At 46.5% G+C, this 26119-nt stretch overlaps 1 protein-coding gene and 1 non-coding gene across 6 annotated transcripts in view; both read right to left on the reverse strand.

Annotated features, from left to right (window-relative positions):
* CTNNA2 (catenin alpha 2) overlaps positions 1-26119 on the reverse strand; it is a 944650-nt gene that overhangs the window by 455700 nt on the left and 462831 nt on the right. The gene's annotated exons all lie outside the window — the stretch shown is intronic.
* On the reverse strand, positions 15787-15859 carry TRNAA-CGC (transfer RNA alanine (anticodon CGC)). Its single transcript has one exon. It is a non-coding gene; the product is annotated as a tRNA-Ala (tRNA).

Genomic DNA, 26119 nt, shown 5'->3' on the forward strand with positions numbered 1-26119 from the left:
TGGGAGTTCACTGCCGCCTCCCTCTATATTTTCAACTGTCAGGCAAATAACGTCTTCTTCAATGGGTAGATTGCCCCGTCTCAACCAATTATCCCAAGTTCACATCATATCCCACAGCACACAGGACCACACCTCGCAAATGCAATGACTCAACTGCTGAATGAACGAGGGGATGAATGAATGCTCCTCAGGCCAACAAGGGCTGGCCCACACAGCCGGGGAGGCCTGGATAGAAACAGAAACAGCACTGAAACTGGCAGCCCACAAAGCATGGCGCCTGAGTCAGGCCTCAGCTCTTACACGACATTATCTAACAAAGCGCCTGTGTAAGTATCACTGGCCCCCAGACGCCCACTTCTGCCTACAACGCCGATCCCATCGCATCGGCCGCTCCCCACCTCACTTCTGCAGGCAGGTCTGGAAGGACAAGCCCAGTTCCCGACTTGTGAACACAACTCCCAGCGGTGCCAGCCTTCTGAGACGGGTCGTTCCCGGGAGCACAGGGGGTCAGCCACAAAGCTCCCTTACACGTTCCCCCTGCAAGCTTTCGCTTATGGAGGTGAGGACACAAACCGACACTTTGGGTGGAAAACGGTGCAAAGCCCAAGCTGCGTGGGAGGACATCTTCGGGCAGCGGAATACAAGGACAGGAGGTGTGGCCACAGGGCTGGAAAACAGGCCTGTGTAAAAAGCTTACAATAAAGAAAGAAAATTGACTTCATGCAAATAAAACCGAGCAAAACCTATGTATTTGAGGCTACATTTTCATCTTTTGAAAATGAGTATCAAAACAAACAAACAAACAAACAAAAAACTTGCCCCAGGTTTTTTTTTTTATGTATTTGGATAAAACTCTGGATTTGATTTCCTGAAATCAACATGGCTTTCCCATTCAGGAACCTACTTCCTATTGTATAAAAGAGGGTAGATCTGAAATGGTTTTCAAATAAATCACGTTGCTAAATATTGTCCATCTTCTCTTAGCAACAAGGAGAAGATATGCCTGGGGAACAGAAGAGCATAAATTTAGCTCATTTACAGGAGAGGGTTTTCTGTGTGTTCAAATTCTTAAGCTCTTGGATCCTCACCAAATGCCCGTCAGAAAGCACTCAAAAACATCTCATGATGCAGACAGTAAAACAGTGATAAACACTTGGAGAGTTTCCCCGAAAAAAATAAAAGTTCCTTTAAGTAGGTTGAATAAATGGTTGGCCTTAGAGGTGAAGGAATGATATGTACAAATAACAAAACAACCCTGAGCTCTTTTAATCCAGAATTTGACACAATATCCAAAATTAATACACCAGAATCCCATAAATAGCTTTGTCGTATTTTCGTACTTCTCATCAGCTACTACTTAAATGTTTACGACACACTGGGCTTTAAATACCTGTAAACCATCCTTGTCCTTGGGAAAACAGTCATCTACAGCAAGGGTCAGTATGTTTTCTCAGAAATGAACCAGACAGCAAATGCTTTGGGGTTGAGTGATGGGTCGTTTCTGTCACAACTACTCAACTCTGCCATTGCAAGTGCGAAAGCAGACACAGTGAGTCAACGACAAGTGTGGCTGTGTTTCAATAAAACTTTTATTTACCAAAACAGGCGGAGGGCCAGATTTGGCCCTCGAGCTGTAGTTTGTCAGCTCCTGATCCAGATGGATGACTCCTAATCTACGGGCTGCACACTCCTGGGGGAATCTGTAATTTATAGAAGCGAGTATCCAAATCCTTATGTGCACAAGAGCGGTTTACTGAATGAAGATAACTTCGCATGTCTGCACTGTTATTTTCACAATGTATGCCGATACTAGTGTGATCAACACACTTTTAAAAAATAGCTTTGCTTGCCATTAATTATTTTATCAGTCATCTGCTCTTGAACTACACTTAGTTCTGTGTGAAGATTTTGGACAAAATCAGACTGACTCCCCAAAGGCTGAAAGCTACAGCTCCATATTGTCACATGCAATTCATATGTTTCCTGAGTTTTAAAAAACTATTCTCTGACTTTTAATTTTTTTTTCCTCTTGGATAAAATGTGATACATGCTTCCAGGAGTCTGCCTGAAAAGGCTCCAACATCTGTGTTAAGCACACCCCGGGACTGGGGGGTGACAGCTGCACGGGACTGACTCTGATGGATGGATGGCATCGGGCTAATTATTTCACCAGGCAGCCTTTACAAACCCACGTGGAAGCTACTGCTCCAGCCCCAGGCACAGCCAGCTTCTCCAATGGGGGGAGCACTGAGGCAGAAAATCCCAAACAATAGGTGATCCGAGTATCATTCATATTTGGTTCAGTAAATGACCTTATTTTGTATGGGTCTTACCTTCATAATTATGTTTTCCTTAGACTAACACAAGTCATTTGCACATGCCATCTGACGATGGAATGAGGTGCACAGGACTCTGGGTCGGGGGCAGAGAGAAGCTGGGTCGGATACAAACCTTGCTGCGAGTACCTGAACAAATGTAACTGACAGAGAGACACTTGACTGTACCATTCAGAGAGTCATGAAATCAAGTAGGAATGGCCTTTGTCATTTATTTTTTTACTTTTCAAAAAAAAAGACTTTATTTTTAGAGCATTTTTATATTCACATCAAACTTAAGTGGAAAGTTGCCGTGAACTTCCTGCCTGCCTGCCTGCCTCCCTCCTGCCCCCAGTTCCTCCAGTATCACCCTTTCCCACCAGAGCGGTACATTTGTTACAGTGGATGAACTACACTGACACATCACTATTATCCAAACTCCATAGCTTAGAATAGGATTCACTCTTGGGGCTGTACATTCTTTGAGTATTAACAAATATAGAACGACATGTAGCCATCATTTATACAGTTTTACAGAATAGTTTCTCTGCCCTAAAAATTCTATGTGCTCTGCCTACTCCCCCCTTTCTTCCCTAACCCCTGGAAACCACTGATCCTTTTACTGTCTTCATAGTTTTGCCTTTTCCAGAACGTCATATATTCGGAATCATACGGTATGGAGATTGGCTTCTTTCAGTACGTACATTGCAAATGGAGTAAATGCATTTAAGAGTCTTCCGTGTCTTTTTATGGCTTGATAGCGCATGTATTTTTAGCACTGAACATTATTCCATTATGCAGAAGTACCATAGCTTATTTATCCACTGGCCTACTGAAGGATATTTTGGTTGCTTCCATTTCGGGGCAATTATAAATAAAGCTGCTATAAATATCCGTACACAGGTTATTATGTTGGACGTAAGTTTTCAACTTATTTGAGAACATACCAAGGACCGTGATTGCTGGATCATACAGTGAAAGCATGAAACATAAAAGTAAAGTATGTTTAGTTTTGTAAGGAATTGCCAGACTATCTTCCCAAATGGCTTTACAATTTTGCATTCCCACCAACACTGTCAGTGGTTTAGATTTTTGTCATTTTAGTAGCTGTGTAGTGGGATCTCATTGTTCTTTCCATTTGTGTTTCTCTGATAACATATGATGTTGAACACATCTTCATATACTTATTGGTCATTTGTGAATTTTCTTTGGTAAGGTGTTCAAGTTTTTGACCCATTTTAAAAATCAGTTTGTTCGTTTACTTAGTGTTGAGTTTTAAGAGTTCTTTGTGTATTTAGGATAACAGTCCTTTATGAAATGTACTTTTTGCAAATATTTTCCCCTAGTCTGTGGCTTGTTTTATTCTTTTCAAAGTCTCTCTCACAGATCAGAAGTTTTTTCTTTTAATTAAGTCCAACTTAAAATTATTTTATTGACCATCCTTTAGATGTTTTATCTAAAATGTCATCGTCAAACCAAAGGTCATTTACATTTTCTCCTATCCTTCCTTATCTTCTGGAATTTTTATAGTTTTTATTTTACACTTTTTAAAAATTTTAAGTTTTCTAAATTCAATTTTTTAATTAAAAATAATAATTGAAGTATATATAATTGACTTGCAATATTATATTAGTTTCAGGTTGTACAACATAGTGACTTGATACGTTTATACGTTTCAAAATGATCACCATGGTTAAGTCTAGTGGACCATCTGTCCGCATACAAAGTCATTTTAATATTTTTGACTGTATTCACCATGATGTTCCACTCTACAACCCTGTGATTTATTTATTTTATAACTGAAGTTTGTATCTCTTAATCCCCTTCACTTTTTTTGCCCATTCCTCCACCCTTCTCTCTGATAATTGCCAGTTACTTCTCCATACAAGTCAATTTCTGCTTTGTTTCATTTTTTCATTTGTTTTGTAGATTCCACATACAAGTGAAATCATATGCAATTTGTCTTTCTCTCTCATTTATTTCACTTAGCATCTAAGTGAATCTATGTCATTGCAAATGGCAAAGCTTTACTCTTTTTATTATTTGTTTATTTTAAAATATTTTATTTTTTAATTTTTATTGACTTATTATTGCATTATTTTATTATTTTTGGCAGGGGGGCAGGTAATTAGACTTATTTATTTTTAACAGAGATACTGGGGATTGAACCCAGAACCTCATGCGTGCTAAGCATGTGCTCTACCACTGAGCTATACCTTCCCCAGTAGGTTTCATTCTTTTTAATGGCAGAGTAATATTCCACTATATTATATAATGAATATTCTTTATTGCACTATACATCTTTATCCATTCATCTATCAATGGGTTCTTAGGTTGCTTTGCTTCTCCATCTTGGCTATTGTAAATAGTGCCGCCATGAACACTGGGGTGCATCTTTTATAATTCGTGTTTTTGTCTTCTTTGCATAAATATCCAGAAATGGAATTCCTGGATTGTATGGTAGTTCTATTTTTAATTTTTTGAGGAACCTCCATACTGTTTTCCACAGTGGCTGTTACCGATTTACAATCCCACCAACAGTGCGTGAGGGCTCCCTTTTCCCCACACCCTCATCAACACTTGTTATTTCTTGTCTTTTTGCTGTCATACTGCTAGGGGTGAGCTCATATCCTGTTGTGATTTTGGTTGGCATGAGAATGGTCTTTAAAGTTGATCCAGTCCAAATGAGACAATGGGCTAAGTAGCTTATCAGGGCTTACTCAGCTAGAAGACATAAAAAATACCAATGATGACAACAGTAATGAAGACCCGCCCTGGTCAAATTATAGCCCCATTACTCTCTGTAGCAAGGATCCGCTGACTTTTTCTGTGAAAGGTCAGATAGTAAATATTTTACATCCTCTCTTGCAATGACTCAACTCTGCCGTTGACTGAGCATGGCTGTGTTCCACAGAACCATGTTGCCTAGACATTTGCATGTGAGATACTGAATATTAAAAGAGGTTAAAAGATCTCCATATGCCCTTCCTCCAAGCAGTTCCAACCAAACTGGGCTCCAGGGAGTTTCTAAGATGGCTCAGTCGGCGTCCGCCATGCTCCTGACAACCATCCACACCGCCACGGTCGTGCTGCCCCAGACAGAGGCAGGTGGGCAGATTCTGGGGGCATAAGGATGGAGAGCCAGCTCTGACCTTGATGCTCCCAAGCAGCTCCGGGTCTGTATGGTCCATGTCACTGCTTCTCCCTCCCCTGCACCCTGGGAAGGGGCCGCTACACTCCACAGACTACGCAACAAAACCCTGACAACCTCATGAGCAGCTTTCGGCTCCTCTCCTTTAACCAATTAATTCTCACAGCGTTTGTTGAGCATCCTAGGCAGGATGTGCCCTGAGCTGTGGGTCCTGGGGACCAATGGGATACACAGGAAAAACATCGACCTCAGCATCCGGGCAATCAGCGTCCAAATCACTGGTCTGTCATTATCGTCGACTTCATGACCTTGTACAAATGACTTACAGTTCAATCTCTCAAATGAGATTATACCTACGCTTTGTGGTTATGATGGGAATTAAAGGAGAGAACGTACTGCCCAGCCTAGTTTCTGGCAGCTCAAGAGACACCCAGTCAACGACTGCTTCCTTCTAGACTCCAAGATGTGTACTGTGTAACGGAGAATAACACGGATTTTTGTTGGTGCTTGTCTGGGCAACGAATTGGTAGGTAGCTCTGCCATTATTCAGCACGGCACCTTTGTGTGACTTAATAAAAAGCGCCCCTGCTTCAAGGCACTTTGCTATCATATCCTGGAACATGGTGGTAACGACTAGAAAAACCTACAGGGACAACCATGTGAATGGCGTCTCGACAATGGCAAGCATGTGAATGTGACACAGTCAACCACACGAAGCGGCCCTCGTCTAAATGAATACGGGCACGGCTGCTCAGGGACGGCCACACAGGCAACACGGCTTCAGTGAGATTTTATCTGGGTAACAACTGGAGCTGTGGTGAGGCAAGTAAGGAAAGCATTTAGCTGGACCTGTGTGCGGGTGGCCAGGGGGTTCCGGGGAGTCGGCCCGGCTCTGAACGCCAACCCAGTTCTCAGAAGAGCGCCCCGCGAATACTCCCACGGTGGGTTGTTTGGGTGAACAGCCACACACAGACCAACCTGCCGTCCAGAGCAGAGCATGCATTTCTGTGCCAAACAGAAGGTTCTGGAAGAGAAGAGAATATGACGCTGCACTTGGCCGCTTCCTGGAATTCAGAAGACCAAACATGCTGGAAGTACACCTACACCCCCCAGTCACAATACAGTGGTGGCCTGGGGGCCAGAGGCTCCACGTGACGGAAGACTCCAGGAGTCAGTGTGACTGGCCATGAATCCTCTCTCAACATGGCAGGCCATACGAAAAGGCCCAGTCATGGGCCAACCCTAAAACCAGGGTTCACCTGGACTCTGCTGTCACTGAAACCAATTGTTTATTTCACTGACCAGGGTCCCCAGCGGCTGAAGGCAGGTGAAGTATCTCAGATGAGTCCAACTCAGGTTACTCGAAGCCCTCTGCTAAGTAAAGAAGCATCAAACTGAAAACCTTACCGGAAGACTACTGCTGTGTGTTCACAGCTTCTGAAGAACATGAAAAACTAAACTAAACAAAGTTAAAACTCTGGCTTCAGGGAAGCGGCTTGATGGAGCAGGAAAGCCCAGGGTTTGGAAAAGTCAGGCTCCATTCTGAGCTGTCCTTCTGCAGGCAACCATCTGAGTGACTCTGGTGAAGCTCTACGTGACCCCTCTAACGGGAGTCTTCTAGTCAGTAAAATGGGAGAGGGCACTGTTTCCTGCAGATCTGTCCAGGACCTGCCGCTCACAGCCCTAGGAAGGCAAGTAGATGTCGTCACATGAGTAAAATGTGATGGAGCAAGGCTGCGTTGAGAAGGATCCCGAGGCTGTGACTGGGCTCAGCAGGAACGGCGCCTGCCAAGCAAGGGAGAGGGGGTCCCACCACCACCGCTGAGAGTGGGCTTTCCCTGCATCGAAGTGCCGAGGAGACAGGCAGCGGGCAGAGAGGCGAGTTCACTGAGTGTTCTGGTTCATGTGGGTTCTGATATTCAAACGCTAGTCTCTACCCACATGTCTGATGCACATGGAACAAAGAAGGTTCCACATGACAGCCGCTGGGAATGAAAAATATTGCCGGCCATCTCCATAAACAAAGGATGCTGTGGCCATCCAGTCATCAGCCACCACCACTGCCCCAGACACCCAGGATGCAGACCAGCAGGGAGCCTGCCTCTGCCGCACCCCCAGCGGTGCCCCCCGAGGGAACGCAGCATATGGAAGAACAGACACTGGCCCTAGACAGCCAGGTGCACATCAAAGGAGGGATTTCAGTGAGCGCAGACCTCTGCACCGTCCCACACACAGAAAAGCGCTGAATTCCTTAACTTGGGATGTCTGGCTTTCTTTAACAGTAATATTGTAATGTTCCAACTACCTGGTCTTTGTTGCAAAAAACAAAAAAACAAAAACAAAACAAACAAACAAACAAACTCCTGTATATCCTGGCCCCTCCCTGGCCTGGTGGAACAGTCTCTCGGAGCGATCTGAGAGGCCACCTCCCGGGCTTGAGTCCTCAGAAAGTGCACCGAATAAAACAGAACTCCCAGCAGAATTCTAGGCTGTGCATTTTCATGTCCGTCGACCTCTCCTCGCCAGGTCAGTGGAGATCACCTGTCTCTGTGTTGAGAAGCCACAGCTGCTCCAGGGCTGCTCTGCCCCAGGTCCACATATTTATGCTTCGCCAGAAGACCTTTCCTTCCTCTGGCTTCTCACTCTGCTTGGTCCTCATTAAAATGAAAAGTCTTCTGGGACGAGGAACTCATCCAACCCACTCCCAGGAAGCTCCTGAAACGTTCCTTTTCTTCTCTCTGGCAGAATTCGCTAAGGCGGCAGGTGAGGCACCGGGCAGCGAGGGAAGACGGCACTGCCGGGGACGCTGCGTGGTCGGGGGATGAGCGCTGAAGATGAGGCCAGCAGGCTGGCGCCGGGTATCACACCCAGCACGGTTACCACATCGGCACGCGCTCCAGCTAGGGGACAGGAAGGGGCGCTTCCCGACCAGAACCCCCACAGGACAAGCGTTCTAGGTCCCACTGCGGTGCCGGGATGCTTACCGGGGTGCTTCTCACGACCTGACAGTGAATATTCTGCTCTCACTTCGCTCTGGGCTCTTCTCCGGGAGCCCCCTTGAGATCCTCAGCATCGCTAGGAATCCGATGTTGCAAGCGTCTGTCAGCTAAAGGCAGGGCCCAGGCCTCCCTGAGAATTGTTAGTCTGAGAAAACAGGGGCTCACAGTGGAGGAACGCGTGGGCTCCAGGCATGCGCAGTCGGGGCAAAGGGTGGAAACCACCCATCACAGAGAAAGAGGGGAGCAAGTTTCCAAGAAAGAACTATCATTTGTGGAGCACGTCCCGTGCTGGACGACGACACGGGCTGCTCCCACTGCACAGCCTCTCCCTTTGGCAGGGTTAACTATCCCTTCTTCGGAAAACCAAAATTCAGAAAGGCTAACTATCTCCCTCGTGGCCACTGAGATAGTGAGAACTTGGTTTAACTTTCAAGACTCTGTTATTTCCTGTGTGCAGCCCTGAATGCTGATTAGCTGGTAAGGTCGGGGGTACAACACACAAGTGACCCGCACATGGGGAAGCGGAAACAGAGGTCGAATAAAAGGATTTGCTGATTGTGACTCTGGGTTTCCAGATGCATCTTAAGTTCAGATCTTCACAGTTCCACCTGCTAAATCCCCTCCCCAGGCAATTCTTAACTCCTGGTGCCAAAGAAGAACACTGGCATGAATGAATCAAACCAGCATTTAGTTTCAGAGACCTTCTCACATGTTAATCGGGACTTCAGCACACAGTGTAAGACAGAGGTGTGAAACTGCCTCCCACGTGCTGGCGTGGAGAACTGACGATGAAACGTCTTCTGTGTATATTCGATTCAACATGATCAATAATTCTGCTGGTGTGTTTTCCCTGGCAAGAATTCCACACAGAATAGCAAGGAGCTGACCAAAAATTATTTCATTAGGCAATTGCTGGTCCTGAAAGCCCCATTACAACTGTCTTCCTTTCATGTTTAAGAAGCACTAAATCCTTAAGAACAGCAGCAAAACTGGAAAACTGTTGACAATCAGCAAATCTCCTGGCAAGTTTACCATCATCCATTCTGCTTCGTTATAATCATTGAAATTTTAGGTCACACAAGAGCCATCTGTGAAGCAGCCTCCCCCGATGATTAAAACACTCCTGTACCATGTACATTTACAAATTGAAAATTAATGAGGAAACGTGTTTAAAAATTGACTATAGCTACCCAAGGGTTTACAAACACTTTAAAATGCATAACAAAATCACTTGGCTATGCAGTCCTCCTTAGTGACAAACACGTTACATTTCTTCTCAGAATTCCTCCTGCCGAATTAGCTTTTCAATGTGTTGGTTATTACGGCCGAATATCAACATTGTATTTCAAAAAGTCCTAATACAAACCGTATCACCCCCGACTCCTGTCCTCCAGGCTAATTCATTTTGCATCTTTCCAACTCAAGGTAAATGACCCAGCACAAAGCAAAGATAATCCCTCGTGAATGAGTGGTATACGACAGACACAACTGTTCTCTGCCACTAGGAATGGCCTATTCTAGGCTAAAAGTTTCTCTAGGGTTCCTGGCAGCAAACACAAAATAGACTTGTCAGCACTTCCTGGACAACAGAGGTTCCCTGCGTGGTGGCTTCAGTCAGGCACTCCACCTGGCGCTCTATCTTCGGAGACAGAGAGGAAGGAGAAGACATAATTCTCGGCCTCTGGGACTCAGCGGGTTAGCCGTGGAGGCAGGGGCTGGAGTGCGGAGCCGACCTTCGCCCAGTGCCGAGTAGATGCTCGAACGGGGCTAGGTGCTCGGCATGCGTTATTGCCTTCAATCCTCCCCACAGGCCTGTGAGGTCAGCAACCTGGTACCACTGTTTGCAGTGAAAAACCCAAGGCTTGGCAGGGTTATGTAAATTGCCCGGGGTCACAGTCAACACTGTGGCCGGGTGGACGACCTTCAGGTGAGCTCCTGCACCGTGAAAGTAACACCATGTGCAAATCAGAAGCCGACGCTCAGCGCTACGAACACGTGAGCCAAGGGCCACTGGGTTGGCGAGGTGGGGACAGACTCTGGCCGGGAGATGCAACTGGCAGGTGCAGCCCACCGAGGCTGCTATGGACTGAGTTTCCTCACCCATCCCCAAAACTCTTACGTTAAAGCTCTCACTCCCACTGTATTTAGAGAGAGGGCCGAGAAGGAGGTGATAAAGGTTAAGTGAGGTCATAGGCTGGGCCTTTAACCAACAGGACGGGTGCCCTCACAAGAGGAGGACACGAGAGCTCGCTCTCTCTGTGTGCCTGCACACGAAAGGCAGGCCGTGCGAGGACAGGGTGAGAAGGTGGCCACCTGCTGGCCAGGAAGAGAGCCCTCACTGGAAACTGAAATTTCTGCTGCCCCGATCTTAGACCTCTAGCCTCCAGGGCCGTGAGGAAATAAATGTCTGTTGTTCGAGGCACCCAGTCTGTGGCACGGTGTCATGGGAGTCTATGCAAGGACGCTGAGACTCAAAAACAGGAAGCTCGGTCACATGTGACTGGAGGTCAGTGCCGGGGCAGGGGCACGGCCAGCGGCCTCCACACGCGGGCACCGAGCACTGAAGCAGGAGTCCCCCACCTCCTCTCCTTTGCCCCCGGTAGCACCGGTCTCCCCTGAGCAAGAACTTGTGTTGCATCACGTCATGACTGCTTCTAGCTCTGCTTCCCCTGCCCTTGACTGTGAGTGTTCCTACAGGGAAAAACTGCGCCTCATTCATCTGTTCACCCCTCTCACTGTCCCTGACGCACAGCAGCTGCTCTCGGTATTTCTTCAGTGGACTGAGGGCTCGGTCTCTGAGAAACAGGGCAGGCCTTCAGGAGGAGTCAAAGTGAGAATGTCTGTGAGCACAGGGACTTGCAGGGATGAAGCGCCAGCCAGGCTGACATGATCAGAACAGCCTGGAGACGATGAGTCTGGAAGCACCTTACAGGACAGGGCAGAGGTGGGAGGGACTCAGACATGTGGCCTTCCGGAGTCTGGACCAGAATGAGTCAAGACACACTCAGAAGGTAAACTGGACAGTGGCTCTGGGACAAGGAAGACAGGAGAAAGATTATGAAGGAAATGGCAGCTGTAACTATTGAATGGATGCCTTCATTAATTCAACCAACATTCATTGACTGCCGGCTTCCTCACAGGCACTCGGCGCTGTCAGAGATGCTGTAATTCAGGAGAGGGCAAAACCACTCACACTGCACCTGCCTTTGGAGAGCTGATCAGTGGAAACAGAAAGGAATCAGATAACCACAGAAATCATCTTATAATGAACGGCAGTGAGCAGGAACAGGCAGCGACGGTGCGTGGTCCGGCAAGAGCCCACAACAGCAGCACCTCCCTTGTCTAGGACGCTCATCCATCCCGGGAACCTCAGGCTGGGACTCCCTCCCTAATTACCACGGTGAAGAAGAGGTGAACAGAAGCCCTCTCTGCAGCCCCAGCACAGAGACGTAGTGAGTCTGCACTTGAAACTCTTCAGGAACAATGTAGATCCCTTTCTCTAGTGCAAGCATGCGTAACCCACCCAGCTGCCTCTGAAACACACCACCGGTCACAGGAGGATCCAGAGAGATGACATGGACACCTGCCATTCTCCACCCCCGCTGCAGGTGACAGGGTGCAGAGCAGCCGTCCCACCCATAATGCATTTCTGCGTCACTTCGGTGATGTCTCCTTTGCTGCTAGGAGGAGAACTGGCATTAGGCTACAGGCAGGCACTTTGCTAAGTACATGTATTCCTTTCAGGGCTCTGAATAAAAATTGCAGAAGAAGATAATAAAAAAAAAAGAAGTTCAAGTGAAAACTGCCACAGGTGTGACATTTATTTGTAATTTCATGAGTTAGTGTGCGACGGTATGGCAAGTTAAAATCGTAACGTATAGTGTCACCTGTTTCAATGTTACCAATTCAGCGTCTGCAGAATTTATTCTGACAATGAGAGGCTGTCACCTGACAATCACAAAGCTCTTTAGAAGCTCACCGTGAACATGTTCTAAAAGGGACATGCATCAAAATGGACATCTTCAAGACCTTTTTGTTGTGATCATTAATATGCTAAGGCATGTTCTCCAGATATTTCTCAAAAGTAAATTCACTTCGATAATTTTATTTCCTATCAAATGCTACTCTCCTTTCTAATCAGACTTACTTCAGCAAGAAGTCCCGGAAACAAACACATCAAGAGAGCAAACTGCAGTGAGGCCTGGGGAAAACAAAGGGATATGGGGATGGACCTGATTTTACAGCAGGTGTTTTGCAGGGTTTGTTCTATGAAGACTCAAGGAGAATCCTGAGCTGACAAATAGAAGTTAGAGAGGGAATGATATTCACCCCAAGTAATGAAGAAGTCAAACTTGCCCAAAGATGGGATGTGGAGCAGGTGTGCCCGGAAGGCTGTAAGTTCCCAGCAGGGGTGCTGGGGATGCTGGGCTCTGCTGAGCCACTCGGTGCAGGAGATTCAAGCCTCAGATGGCGAGTTGACCTAAATGACCTAAACTGCCCCTTGAAGCACCACACCCCAGAACTCCTTGGCCAGGGCACCATGCCGAGGGCCTCAGACCCCCTTCTTACCTGCTGGGGAGAGAAGACCCAAATGCGTAAGTGACAGGGAAACATAAACTGTGCAAAAGAGTCGTGCTATGGTACTGACTGTAACGATGTTAGGATTTGTGATGAAAGGGGAAAACAGCCGCCGGGGAGCGCCTGAAGCCATGAAGACACTGAGACCTGGAGGGCTCCCGAAACGGCGACTGGAGAGAAAAGCTGAAGCTGAGACAGGCAGGATTGTCAAATTCAGGGCCTTGAAACTACTGGTGAAGAATGTAGACTCTAGAAACCAGCGTCTCAGTTCTTCAACCAGGGATGAAGGCAGCATTTGTCAAAAGACCTGCTGGTCAGACTCAGGATGGGTTTGAGCTACAGCGTGTCTGAAAACTTGAGTGACATCAGTAAAACCTATTCAAAATGCAGATTCAAGGGCCACAAGCCCTGAGACTGATTCAGTAGGTCTAGGGTTGGGCCCAGGAATCTGAATATGTGCCTTCCCTCTGGCCAGCTCTATGCTTCAGACGCAGGTGGTCCCCATAGTTCGACTAAGCAGGTTTACATCCAACTTAAGCTTGGCAACTGTTACTGCAGTGGAGGCACCAGTAAACGAAGTCTGAATGACTCTGTTGAAAGTTCTTTAAACTGATCTGAAATCTGTGCTCATTACCGTACACCACAGTGGGAGTTCTCCTCTCTGAGATCCCATATATTTCCTCACTCGTGCACGTGCCGGTCTCGTAAATGTTCAAGGGTAACGCAGTTCTCTCAAGTAAACTCATCTCCAGGATGAATTCAACTATTGCTTCAACTGTTTCTCACATGAGACGATTTCTAACCACCTCTCACCTTCGCTCACTTTCTTCTTTTCTTTTTCCAGACTCCTGATTTATCCCTCCCACCTGCTGCGGTCGGCTCCCTGGTAGCCCTGAGTTGTTTTTTCCCTACGTCTGTGAGTCTGTTTCTGTCTTGTAAATAAGTTCATTTGTGCCCCACTGTTTTGGTTTTTTTTGTTTGTTTGTTTTTAAGATCTCCTTCCAGAAGGAGAAGAAAGAGAAAAGGGGATTGAAAACACATTTGAAGAAATTATGGCTAAAAATTTCCCAAATCTAAAGGTGAAAACAGATACCGAGGCAGAAGAAGCACAGAGGGTCCCAAACAAGATGAACCTAAACAGACCTGCATCAAGACGTATTATAACTAATACGGCCAAAGTGGAAGGTAGAGAGGAAACTCTAAAGGCAGCAAGAGAAAAACAGTCAGTTACAAGGGAACCCCCATCAGGCTGTCAGCTGATTTTTCTGCAGAAACGTTGCTCGCTGTCTTCCTATAACCTCCCGGGTGATCAGTCTCTTCCTTTAAGGTGCACACGCTCCAGGGACTGCAGCATTCCTTTACTGGGTCTAGGCAGGCAGAGGGCCTTCTGTTCCCTTGCTCTGATCAATGCAATCCAAGATCTCACTAGCTTTTTGTGTAACGTCCAAGTCAGCTAGTAAATAGTAAACTGGTAGAAAAAGAAAACGATCTCAGCTTAGAATTTCTTCCTGAGTGAACCTATGGTTTCTGACAACCATAATCCTCCAAACAACTCCTTCAAGGATAACAAGTAACACAGGCACTTTTCTTATCTCTGATGTTAGTGTTTTAAATCGGGGTTTATAAAATATAGATGCGCATAATTCAATGAAGATTTAATTTTAAAAATAGGTCCTCTGGCTCTTGTTGCCTGTCCTTTAAAACCTCTAAATTAATCTTGTCCCCTCCAGGAGAATCTCAGGATGGGACAGCAGTTGTCCTGACCAGAGGAGCCAGAGCAGAAGATGCAGTCTGCTCAGTGAGAGACCTTGACGTCAGCTAGACCAGTAAGGAGTGGTCCCCTGGACTACTGATGGAGCAGTCTGTAACCATGGCGATGGTCCTGGATTCCAGGAAGGGTTAGTGGGGTGGGAGGCACAGTCTTCCCTGGTGAAAAATAAAATAAAATAAAATAAAATAAAGTAAAATAAAACGAAACAAAATAAAATAAATAATAAAAATTTAAAAACTTAAAAATAATAAAAAAATGAATGAATGAATAAATGAATGTATGTTGAAATGAAACAGAGCTCTTACCAGTTCTTTCTTCACGTCACCGAACAGGGACTGTCAGTGCCAGTTTCTCACCTTAAGCAGTTCATCTCTAAAGACAACCCACCTGGGACTCTAAACCCCTCCCTCAAGTCAAACAACACGTGAAAGCTTCAGGATCCTGGGGATGAGGAGACTGGGGCGATGGGTGGACGCCTAATTTCATTCTACTGAATTTAGATTGTTGTTTCTACCTGCTACTCACAACAGGGGGCGCTGTCTCTTACGCTTGGTGCTGATGAGGAATGCAAGTTCTTTCCTCCAACAAGTATTTCCAATGCAACTATTTATTTGCCCCTTTGCAGACCTGTGAGGGCAGAACTTGCTGGATTCTAAGAAACCACTGCCTAATTGTTTCCAGGGACCAGGAGCCTGAGGGAGAAGCGACTGGAGGAACTCCACTAAAGGGGACTGCAGGCAGTAGGGGAGTCAGTCCAGATGCAGTCCAGTTCACACGCACGCGCACACACACGCACACACATCTATTGCTAATGAGGATTCATGGTGGTTGGTAGAGACACAAAAACAAGTCAGATACATTTCTGAGCACCAAGAACTTCTTCACTGATTTTAAAAAAGGAAAATTAAGTTAACAAACGCTGGGTTTTTTAAAAAATTGGGGGGGAGGGGTTAATTAGGTTTATTTATTTAATGGAGGTACTGGGGATTGAACCCAGGACCTCATGCATGCGAGGCATGTGCTCTACCACTGAGCTATACCTTCCCCCCAACACTGGGGTATTTCTAATCCATTATATGATAACGTATGTTGGGTGCGTTCTTGTAACAAACGTTCAACTCAGAACAACAGTTGCGCTGGCCGGAGAATCTTGTGCTGAAGTCTTGCAACAACTGGTCTGGATATGCTCCTGGATTGTCCATCCATGCTTCTTTAAATCAGCTGACTGCTTCTGCTCCACCAGGCCAGTCTCTTATGGTGCCCATCGGGCACATCTCAAACCCCTAGATCTCAAAGTAGTCTGTTCTCCATCTTTCTACTGTCCCAGACATCTGCCGCCCTCAGCTCCTTCTCTGCTCTTCCCCCTTGCTTCCAGCTGGTGTAGGCTAAGCCGTTCTTACTGCTCCTCTGGCATCTCCCTCTAATGTGCCTGGCATAACCCCCCTCCCCAGCCTGGCTTGCTCCCCAGGACCCTGTCCCAGCACCCTCCCAGGTGTCCAGTTCTGGCCTGATTTAGCCCAGACTGTTGACAAGGAGGGGCATGCTGATTCTTGCCCAAATCCCTGCAGCGATCACCAGGTTCTCCAATCATTTTTGCAACCTCTCTCTGCCTCACACATCTGAGTGTTTCTGACAAGAGAGGGTAGGCCACAAACCATCGTGCCTGCTACTTTTCCCACACAGCATCCAGTCCTGCCTGCAGACCTTGGAAAAATAATTATTTCTTTTCATAATAGCCTGTGACTAAATGTGACGTGTCGGTGGACAGTGGCCCTTAAACCTTCAAAGAAAGCCAGAAAACAAGTCTAACCAGAACCGTAACCAGTCCTATTGATAAACTGAAGCTCCAAGCTACGTAAGTGCTTATTCACTGACCAGGAGGCCTGCAATTTATTTTACTTTATTAGGTGCTGAATCTTCCAAAAAAAAAAAAAAAAAACTGCTGGAATTCCAAAAGCTCTGAATCTCATTATTATAAGTATGTTTAATCAAACCTTTGAAGTGACTTGCTGAAGTTTGGATGAGATTAGGCCTCTCTGCCACTCATTATGTTAAAACAATTCCTCAGCTCTGTGAGGACACAAAATAAGACCCCACCTTGAAAACAAAGCAACATTTTCCATTTTAAAAAATTTCTGCAGGTAATTCTTCCCTTGACCATTACTGATACCCTACTCATCTTATCCTGGGGAATCCAGCATAAAGCAGTCCAGAAAGACGACCTCAAGGAGACAGTTGCAAATACAAGCTGGATCTCAGCTCTGGAAAAGACCTTAAAAGGTCACCTGATTATCTGATGTTTGGATTACCTCTACTGTATTCATGTCGAGGAAGCATCCATCCTACGCAAGGGTATTTTCGGCCTTAGAGCGCTGTCAATGCTATCTTTGCATATCCCTGACAATAACAAAGAGGATTCTTACATAAACTTGTTTTATAACAACGTTGAGCTTATCCTCACACACACACAGACACCGCATAGGATTAGGTTCAAGCACTGAACACGCAGCTGCAATCAATTTCAAAAGCCCAGAGAGCCCCATGCTACGCACTTCACAAGAGCCATCGTGCCCTGGATCTCAGAACAGATTCACGACAGCAAGCTTTCAAGTTATTACCAAAGGCACCCGCCAGAGGCAGTGCTTCCGACTTGTTCAGTCCCAGACCCCCTGTGATCCTCGCGCTACGCTCCTTTGACGGCGGCCGGGGTAGGGGAGGCAGGGCAAGGTGGATTCTCTGTGCAGCTGACTCCTCTCTGCTAGGCCAAACAGCCTACACAGCTGAGCACATGCAAACACACACAGGCACGCGGACTGAGTGTGTGTTCGACCAGCAGAATGCACACACTCCCAACACAGAGAACTTCCCTTCTTCCCCCACCATGGTCACTGCCATCTCTACACTTTAACCTCTAAGTTACAATTTGACAAACCTCTCTTGAGGACGCCCCAGAGGTCCCTCCCTACAGATCGACAAGGTTTTATAGTTTTAACCCTCTGCCTGGGTGACAGAAAACGTCTGGGGGCTTCATTACGGGATAAAGCAGAGACCCAGGGAAATGAAAGTCCCCCAGTTTGGAGGACCCCAGAGATCTCACTGGACAAAAAAGCGCTCTTTTGTTCATCTGGTGAAGTTCGTAGCTCCTGGCTGGGAAGGTCAAGATTTCGAAGAAAGTGTCCCTAAGATCTTCCCTAAAGCAAGGTCTGATGAAGAAAAAGGAAAAGAAGACAGTGGGGTGGTTGCTTATTGACAGCACACTCATAATAAAAGCAACAGCTGACGAGTATGTGTGTGTGTGTGCATGACGGGGACACTGTGCTGTGCACCAGAAACTGACACACTGTAACTGACTGTACTTCAGTTGAAAAAAAAAAATTTAAAAAAAGCAATGAGTGGAGGCCGAATGTTGCTTTCACTACAAAATGGAGCCAGCAACTAAAGATCTGGGCACTTGGAGAGGAATTTCTAACTTTTTAAAAATTTTATTATTTCTTTTCTGGTTGAGAGAAATGGAATCCTTAAAATGAAAAGTGCCTGTGCAGGGGCGTTTCCTGGTGAAAGCAAGAAAAGGACAGCTGGGGACACTGAGGTCAGCAGGCAGGTCAAAAGGCAAAGGACCCCACGGAAAACAAAGCTGGCTGCTGGGATGCGGGCAGAGCACCGGGGCGGGGACTGAGAGGCCGATCCCCGACGGCCTCCGGCCAGGTGCTGGCTTCGTCAGAATCTCCTTTTCTTGGCTCCGTGTGAGTGAGAAACAGGCTGTCTCTGGTGGGCCAGCCCTTCCTGTTCAGACCAGCTTTCCACTTCTGCTCCTACAATTCTAGGGAAGAAAATTTAAGAACTGGCCCAAACTGTGAGGTCCTTGAATTTACAGGATTCCTCTACTAGGAAAGCCAAGTTTGGAAAAGCCAGCTAAGCAGAGGGAAAGTGCCAACTCCTTAAAAGCGTTCCCTACAGAGCAATTCCCAGGCCTCCTGGGGCTGGTACGGGGTCTTCCAAGGAAGAGTGTTTCCATGGTCAGATCGGGGTGGGCTTTTCACGGCTTCAGCTCTTGGGATCTTCAGTGTGCTAGTGTCCGTTGTCAGTCTCCAAGCGGGGCTGGGGGGTCTCGTGTGCACAGAAACTCTGCCCAAAGCGAGAAGAACACTAACCGGAGACAGACAGCTGTTTAGGGCCTCAGCTGACAGCTGTGTAAGGCAGGCAATCCTTCAGGATCCCTCCAACATGTTTGGGTCTCGCTGTCCTCTTAGGATGATCCGAATGACAGGTCTCGCTTTCCTCCACTACTTCTCTCTCTAGTCGTTCTTTATTTTCTCCCACGGTTGAATAAATACCAACTGAGCATCTATGTGCAAGTAACCCTGTTCCTGATGTAAAACAAAACCGAAATTAGAGCCAAAATACCTTTTGGAGGCAAATGGACCCTTTCTTCTTTCTCTCTCTCTCTTTGTATAAATTGAAGTATAGCTGACGTAACACTAAATTGGTTTCAGGTGTACAACATCACGGTTCAATATTTGTATATATTGCAAGATGGTAAGTGTACGAAGTCCAGTTAACACCCATCACCACACAGTTACAATTTTTTTTTCTTATGATGAGAATTTTCAAGATCCACTCTGCTAGCTATGCCCTTTTTCTTAAAAACAAAACAAAACAAAAACTATGCTGTATTTATTCCAAGTGCAACAGATTGCATTTAAAGATATTGCTATGGTCTGAATATCTGTGTCTCCCCAACGCTCATATGTTGAAATCCTAACCCCCTAAAGGTGGTGGTATTAATAGGTGGAGCCACTGGGAGGTGCTTAAAACACCCATTTATGGTAAAACTCTTACCAAAATGAGTATAGAGGGAATATATCTCAACATAATAAAAGCTATTTATGACAAAGCCACAGCCAGCATAACACTCAACGGTGAAAAACTGAACGCCTTCCCACTGAAATCTGGAACAAAACAAGGATGCCCGCTCTCACTGCTTCTATTCAACAGTTTTGGAAGTCCTAGCCTCAGCAATCAGGCAAAGAAAGAAAGAAAAGGGATCCAAATTGGCAGAGAAGAGGTAAAATTGTCACTATACGCGGACGACATGATACTATATATAGAGAACCCTAAAAGCTCCACACAGAGACTACTAGAGCTGATCAAAGAATTCAGCACGGTAGCAGGATACAAGACCAACATACAGAAATCAGCTGCATTTATTTACACTAACAATGAAATATCAGAAGAAGAGAATAAAGAAACAATCCCTTTTACAATTGCATCCACAACAATAAAATACTCAGGAGAGAATCTGACCAAGGAGGTGAAAGGCTCATACACAGAGAACTACAAGACATTGATTAAGGAAATTTAAGATGACTTAAAGAGATGGAAAGACATCCCATGCTCTTGGATTGGAAGAATCAACATTGTTAACATGGTCACACTGCCCAAGGCAATCTACAGATTTAATGCAATTCCTATCAAATTGCCCAGGACACTTTTCACAGAACTAGAACAAATCATCCTAAAACTTGTATGGGAGGTGCTTAAGTCATGAGGGCAGAGCCCTCATGGATCTTATAAAAGAGGTCCCTCAGGGCTCCCTAGCCCTTTCCACCAAGTGAAGATAAAGCAAGAAGGTTCTGGATACAAACTCACTCATGCTGGGGCCATGCTCTTGGACTTCCAAGTTCCAAGAACAGTGAGCTATAAATTCCTATTTTTTTTTATAAGATGCCTAGTTTATAATGCTTTGTTCTATCAGCCAAAAGGGACTGAGACCGATACAGCACAGACTTGATGATTTAATATTTCTACTCCCACAAATTCCACAAATATATGCTGATCCTCCCGTCTGTCCTTGTGCAAATAATCAAGGAGAAACAGAACATCCATAGGTTAAAAGCTGGCCTGACCATCACCGCGAGGATGGATCAGAGACTGGGCTTTGGCGTCGAGCTTAGAGTCCTTGTCTGTAAGGGATGGAAATTACAGGATCTGTGCTGTAGGATTAACACAGGAACTAAATAAGATGATTTCCATGAAACACAGGACAGAGCAAGCTCAGTAAAGGGCAAGCGTTATTATCAGGTCTGCACGTCAATTTTGGCTTAAACGGGAATTCTACTTCTTTTCTAAGATGATGACGGTCTGAACAGGGAGCTTCTCTGAACTCAGCAGTCCTTTCTGTGGTTTAAAAGTTCTCCTGCTCCTGGGACAGCAGAGCCACAGCCAAGAGACGGAGGCCTTCCGTGGAAAAGAAGTCTCAGACGTGGTCGCCCACTGCCCCGGAGAACTGGGCGGCCGGCAGGCTCTGCAGTGATTCCTACCCATTCCTTTGTCTCTTCTGAAAACTCTAGTAATTCTTTTCAGTTGCCAGAATGGCTATGGAGAGAGAAAGAGAGAGAGAGAGAACCTCGTACCTCTAGCCAGGACTGAAACTATGGGGGTTCCTTTGCCACTCCAGATGGGGGCTGGGAACCAGCCATTTGGGAATCACCGTGGAGCCTGTTACAAGTGCAGGTGTCGGGCCCCAGCCCAGACCCACTGAAAAAAAATCGGCAATTTAATAAGATTCCCAGGTGACTTACATGCACATTAATGTTTGCAAAATGCTACCTTAGAGCACCTCCATTTCCCCTGCAGTTGCCAACTCTGATCACTCCAGAGAGAAGCCCACATGTGGGAGGGAGCCTACCCACACCGAGAGGGCGCCCTCCAACCAGAAGGAAGAGCGGAGAGCCTCAGACCTGCGTCTACAGAGACAGCCCCCAGGAACTCAATGCAAAGCTGCCCAGCTGGCTGTGGGTGCGATGCTGTTAACACTGCCTGCTGAGCCCCGCTTCCTCACAACAGGCCTGAAATGGGATTTCTTACTGGAAGTGGGCAGAGTTCACCCCTGCCGCCCTTCCTCTGCCCGTTTGCTCAGCACACAATATTCGGTTTGCCACGTGTTGCCCATTTACTTTCTGTGCACCGTGAGCAACACACAGTACCTCCATCATTTAGGTTTTCAGTTTTGTAACTGCCGCACTCGGTTCAGGATGCACGTAGTAAACCAGCCACAGAATTGTTTACAACCTGAAGGGAGTCTGCAGGGCTACGACTGCTGACTCACAGTGAAAAATGACTTCCCAAGTGTTCAGAGGGCCTTTTATAATGGGCCTAACGGTTGTTGGTATCCGCCGGAGGAAGGCTGACACGGCAAAGTAAGGGGCGTCTGGCCTGCCTCATAATAGGATTAGGGCACCGGCCGGTGGGTCTGACTGCTCTAATGGCTGCTCTGTTAGTAATCCTCAGAGCATCACCTGGAAATACATTTGAGTCACTGTATTTATTTTGAAAAGTCTCTGATAGACACGCTGGTAATCCTGGCCTACCAAGGAGTATGTTTGTGTTGCAAAACCAAATCAGTTTCTTGAGGCCGTTTGGAAAATGTCACCATCTTTATAAAACACTTTGCAATGTACCCAAAGCTTTTACATACATTCTTTCACTTGGCTTCCTCCCTAAGGTGGCCAGGGCAACTGCACCCCAACCTGTACATTCCAAGCCTTTCCCCACAGATGAAGAATCTCAAGCTAAGTAGGTTGACGTTAAGTTAATGTCTTAACTTAGAGGGTCATGACCTGTCCAGGGTCTCAAGGCTGGTAGATGGTAGAGACACTACCAAACCCAGTTGCTGGATTCCTCAGTCAGATTCCTTTTTCCCAGTGGTGATTCCACACGTCACACGTGGATGTCCAGTCACGCCTCCAACCAAAACTGCCTGGACCACATTAACTGGGTCTTTTAAAGACCCTCGGGTTCGCCATCGCGTTAGCATGCTTACTACTCCTCATTATACTTTGTGAAGGAGTCCAAGTCAGCACAGATAGGAATACGAGTGTCTATGCGCTTCTGGATTATGGAGAACAAACCTAGGACTCCCTATAAAGGGGGGAACTTGGTCCTTCTCAGTGTGTGGGTGTTACTTTTGGAAAACCAGGAAACACTTACCTTTCTTTAAATTCATTCATTCATTGGACAGATGTTTTTGACTGCTCAGAAATGCCAGAGCAGGGCATCTGGGTCACGGTCATCGATCCAGTGAATAGTGCGTTTTTAGATAGCCAATACTATTAATGGCTTACATCACTTGCGACAAGTTAAAAGCTCTGGGAAAGATTTGAAATCATTGATTTCAAGTCAGATATTCACAAACCCCTGCACATAAAGGTGATTTTAAAAAACACCTACTTAAAGAGCTATTTCTTTCTCTTAAGTTTACCCCGGAGGTCTACCTGCGCCCACCAAGGTCACTTGAATTCTCTGCTCGTTCCGTCAACCCTCTGCCGGCTCTTTGCCTCATGCAGATTCAGTCAACATTGCCCCTCTCCCACCTCCTCTCTTTTTCTTCCTGTTTAATCCAAGTCATTAATAAAAATACTGAGCAAAACTGACCCCAGGAGGAAGCCCCACGCCTCTTCATAAGAGGCTTCTCTCCACATGTCTCCAGGTAATTCATCAACACACGTGAAACGTGACAGCTTCAAAAAGGAGCCACAAGCAAGATGCAAAAAAAAAAAAAAAAAGAGGGGAGTGACATGATGTCTTCAGTAAATCCCTCTAAACTTTTAAGCAAACTGTGCCTTTTCAAAATCACCCAGCCTTTAGAAGTCAACCATGATACAGGACTCAAGAAGGTTTCCTGGGTGCCACCCCCGGCATAATTTTTAAGCCATCATTTTCCTCTCATGATCTGAGGTGGACATTAGTAGAGCTGTTCTGAAATGATCCAGCTCGCTTTTTGCACCCTTTGTGAGATCGAATGCCGTCGCCCCCTTTTCAGTCTGGCATGGCAACAGCAACGTGACTTGCTTTGGCCAATGAAATGTGACTAGAAGAGACATCTGCCACCCTCAGGCCAAAGCTCTAGGAGCCTGCGTGTTACCTGCCACACGCCCTTCTCCCGTGACTTTTAGAAACCATGTGTCAGGAAGGACACATGACCACCCCGGGCCCCTCAGTGACTATGATGAGCAGAGACCCCGCCCACCCACGTTCGTTATGGAGGATGAATGACGAGAAAACAGTCGTTGCACCAAGACGCTGAGATGCAGGGCAGGATGCTGGTCACCTCAGGCCAACCTGGCCTGTCCTTGCCAATACTTCTGGAATGACCGATGGCTTCTCCCTGCTCAGAAAAAGCACTAAACTCCCCTTCTGATATTAAAATCTTCTCTAACTTGACTTGGGATTTATCACCACCGCTCAGGTAGTTCTGTCTGCTTCTTCCAGGGACCCAGCTCTTCTGAACGGCACCTCGAAATCCCGTTTCTGTCGGGCACTGAGCTGAGGACCACAGCTGAGGAGCTGCTTATGCCTCCTGTTTCCTCAACTTCATTCCTGCATCCAAAACATCACAGGTGGAAGTGAAGTACGGGTAGTTTTTCCCCTGATGGTTTCCTCTGCTTCATCCATATACATAAGTGCCTCAGGAACCGCCAACCGAAGAGCATGCAAAATAAACCACACCAGAGAGGAAGTGTCGGAAGCAGTTAACGGACACGCTCCATGCAGCCCTGCTCCACACTGACTCGAGTGTATGAGAAGCATCGTTGCGCTAGAAGTCCTGCTCCCTTTAGTTAATTCAGTAAGTGGTGTAATAACCACTCATTATGACTCCTGAAGTTGTCTTTGGCAAATTCAACGTGAGTTGCAGTTGGGTGTGTCAGTTCTTAGAAAAGGACTGTCATGTATAATGACCCAGACCCAATGTGTCGGACGTTCCTCAAAGAGTGATTTGGAGTCAATTAAAAATTTTTAAAAAGGGCTTTATAACAACAGGATCTCCCCCCACAAAGGAACACCCTGCCTACAGAAAGCACCGCGTGTGCCCCGGATCGATGGAAACGTCTCGCACAGGACACATCTATCAGGGACGTCGCACACACAGCTCCAGCCCGCGTGGTATTCCTGCCGGGTGACTGCTCTGGTGTCTTTCTGCTTTTCGCATCTGTGATTTTATTTCTCCCATTTCCTTGTGTCTACCTCTCCATATTTCCTGCCATTCCCGTCTGGCTTGCTCCTAAACCCCATTACAGAGCATAGATTAGGGGCCAAGAAAGAGGGCTTCATCCTGTCCGTGGTAATGTGGGGCCACCTGAAGAGGTACTTACACATGTGGTTTAAGGGGAGCCCAGGAGATTGGGCTGGCGCAGGAGAAGGGAGCTGGTGGAACGCTGCAAATAAACCCTCTTCCCCAAGTGCTCTCTTGTCTCACCGAGATACATTACCTCTCTGTGGGAAAGCCACTGAGCTCGCATTTACTATTTTGAGATTATGATCCACTTTCCATTCTACTGCTAGCATCCTTATATTCCTCCCAGAGTCATTACTCCTTGTAAGATCTTGACAGGGATATTAAAAATTCACAAACATATTGCCTTTTACCCGCCATGAAAAAATACAGCACAGATTTTGGTCAAGAAGCCCAGTATAACCTGGGAAGTGAGAAAAGGCGAGGTCCCTGACGCTAATGATACCACAGTGAATTACACCTGGAGGGAGGCAAGCCCATCCTAGCAAGGCGAGCGACTCTGGCAGAGCTCCCAGGAATGACTGTTCCAGAACATCCTCACGGAAGGTGAGAGAACTCAAGGACCATTTCTTCGTCCATGCCTCTCTGACTTCCCCTCGCCCCCAAACTGTTCAAACTGCTCCAGGTACCTGGGATTTCCCAGCCCCAGCTTCCGCCTGGCCCTACACACTGCAGGTAACTAGAGAGACTCCACTGGTTCTGTCTCTCTGTGCACATCTGTGACCCAGAGCCACTAAGACCCGTCCTCAGGTTGCTAGCCTGGGGGCCGAGCAGCCTACAGAGGCTGTTAACAGACCCTAGGATGTCACAGGGCTGTTGCATTCACTGAACGCCTCCACCCTGATTTGGGAATTTCAAAACTGGTACTGATGGAACTAGCTTTAAAATTCCCAGTGGCTACTTACATGGCTACAGGTAGGACCGCAGGATACACATCAAATTAAATTTTGTCAATGACTGTGCGGCCCTTGTCTATCCATGTTAAAAAAAGTCTAGAAAAACCAAAGCAAATTATGTCTCAAATGGCCAAGTTCTGAGTGCATTTCCCGCATGAGATCAAAAGGAGAGAGAGGAGCTAAAACCTGGTATTTCTTCAGGGATGGAGAAGTCAAATCACTTCCTCAAACAGAAGGCATTCCTCCCTTTCCCATTAGGCAGGGATAACCCAGTCATGATTATAATGCAATTAAACGGGGAGCACGGGCAGTTACCTTCTCAGCATAAGAGACCACA

The sequence above is a fragment of the Camelus dromedarius genome, chromosome 33, assembly GCF_036321535.1.
Source record: "Camelus dromedarius isolate mCamDro1 chromosome 33, mCamDro1.pat, whole genome shotgun sequence".
NCBI classification, from domain to species: domain Eukaryota; kingdom Metazoa; phylum Chordata; class Mammalia; order Artiodactyla; family Camelidae; genus Camelus; species Camelus dromedarius.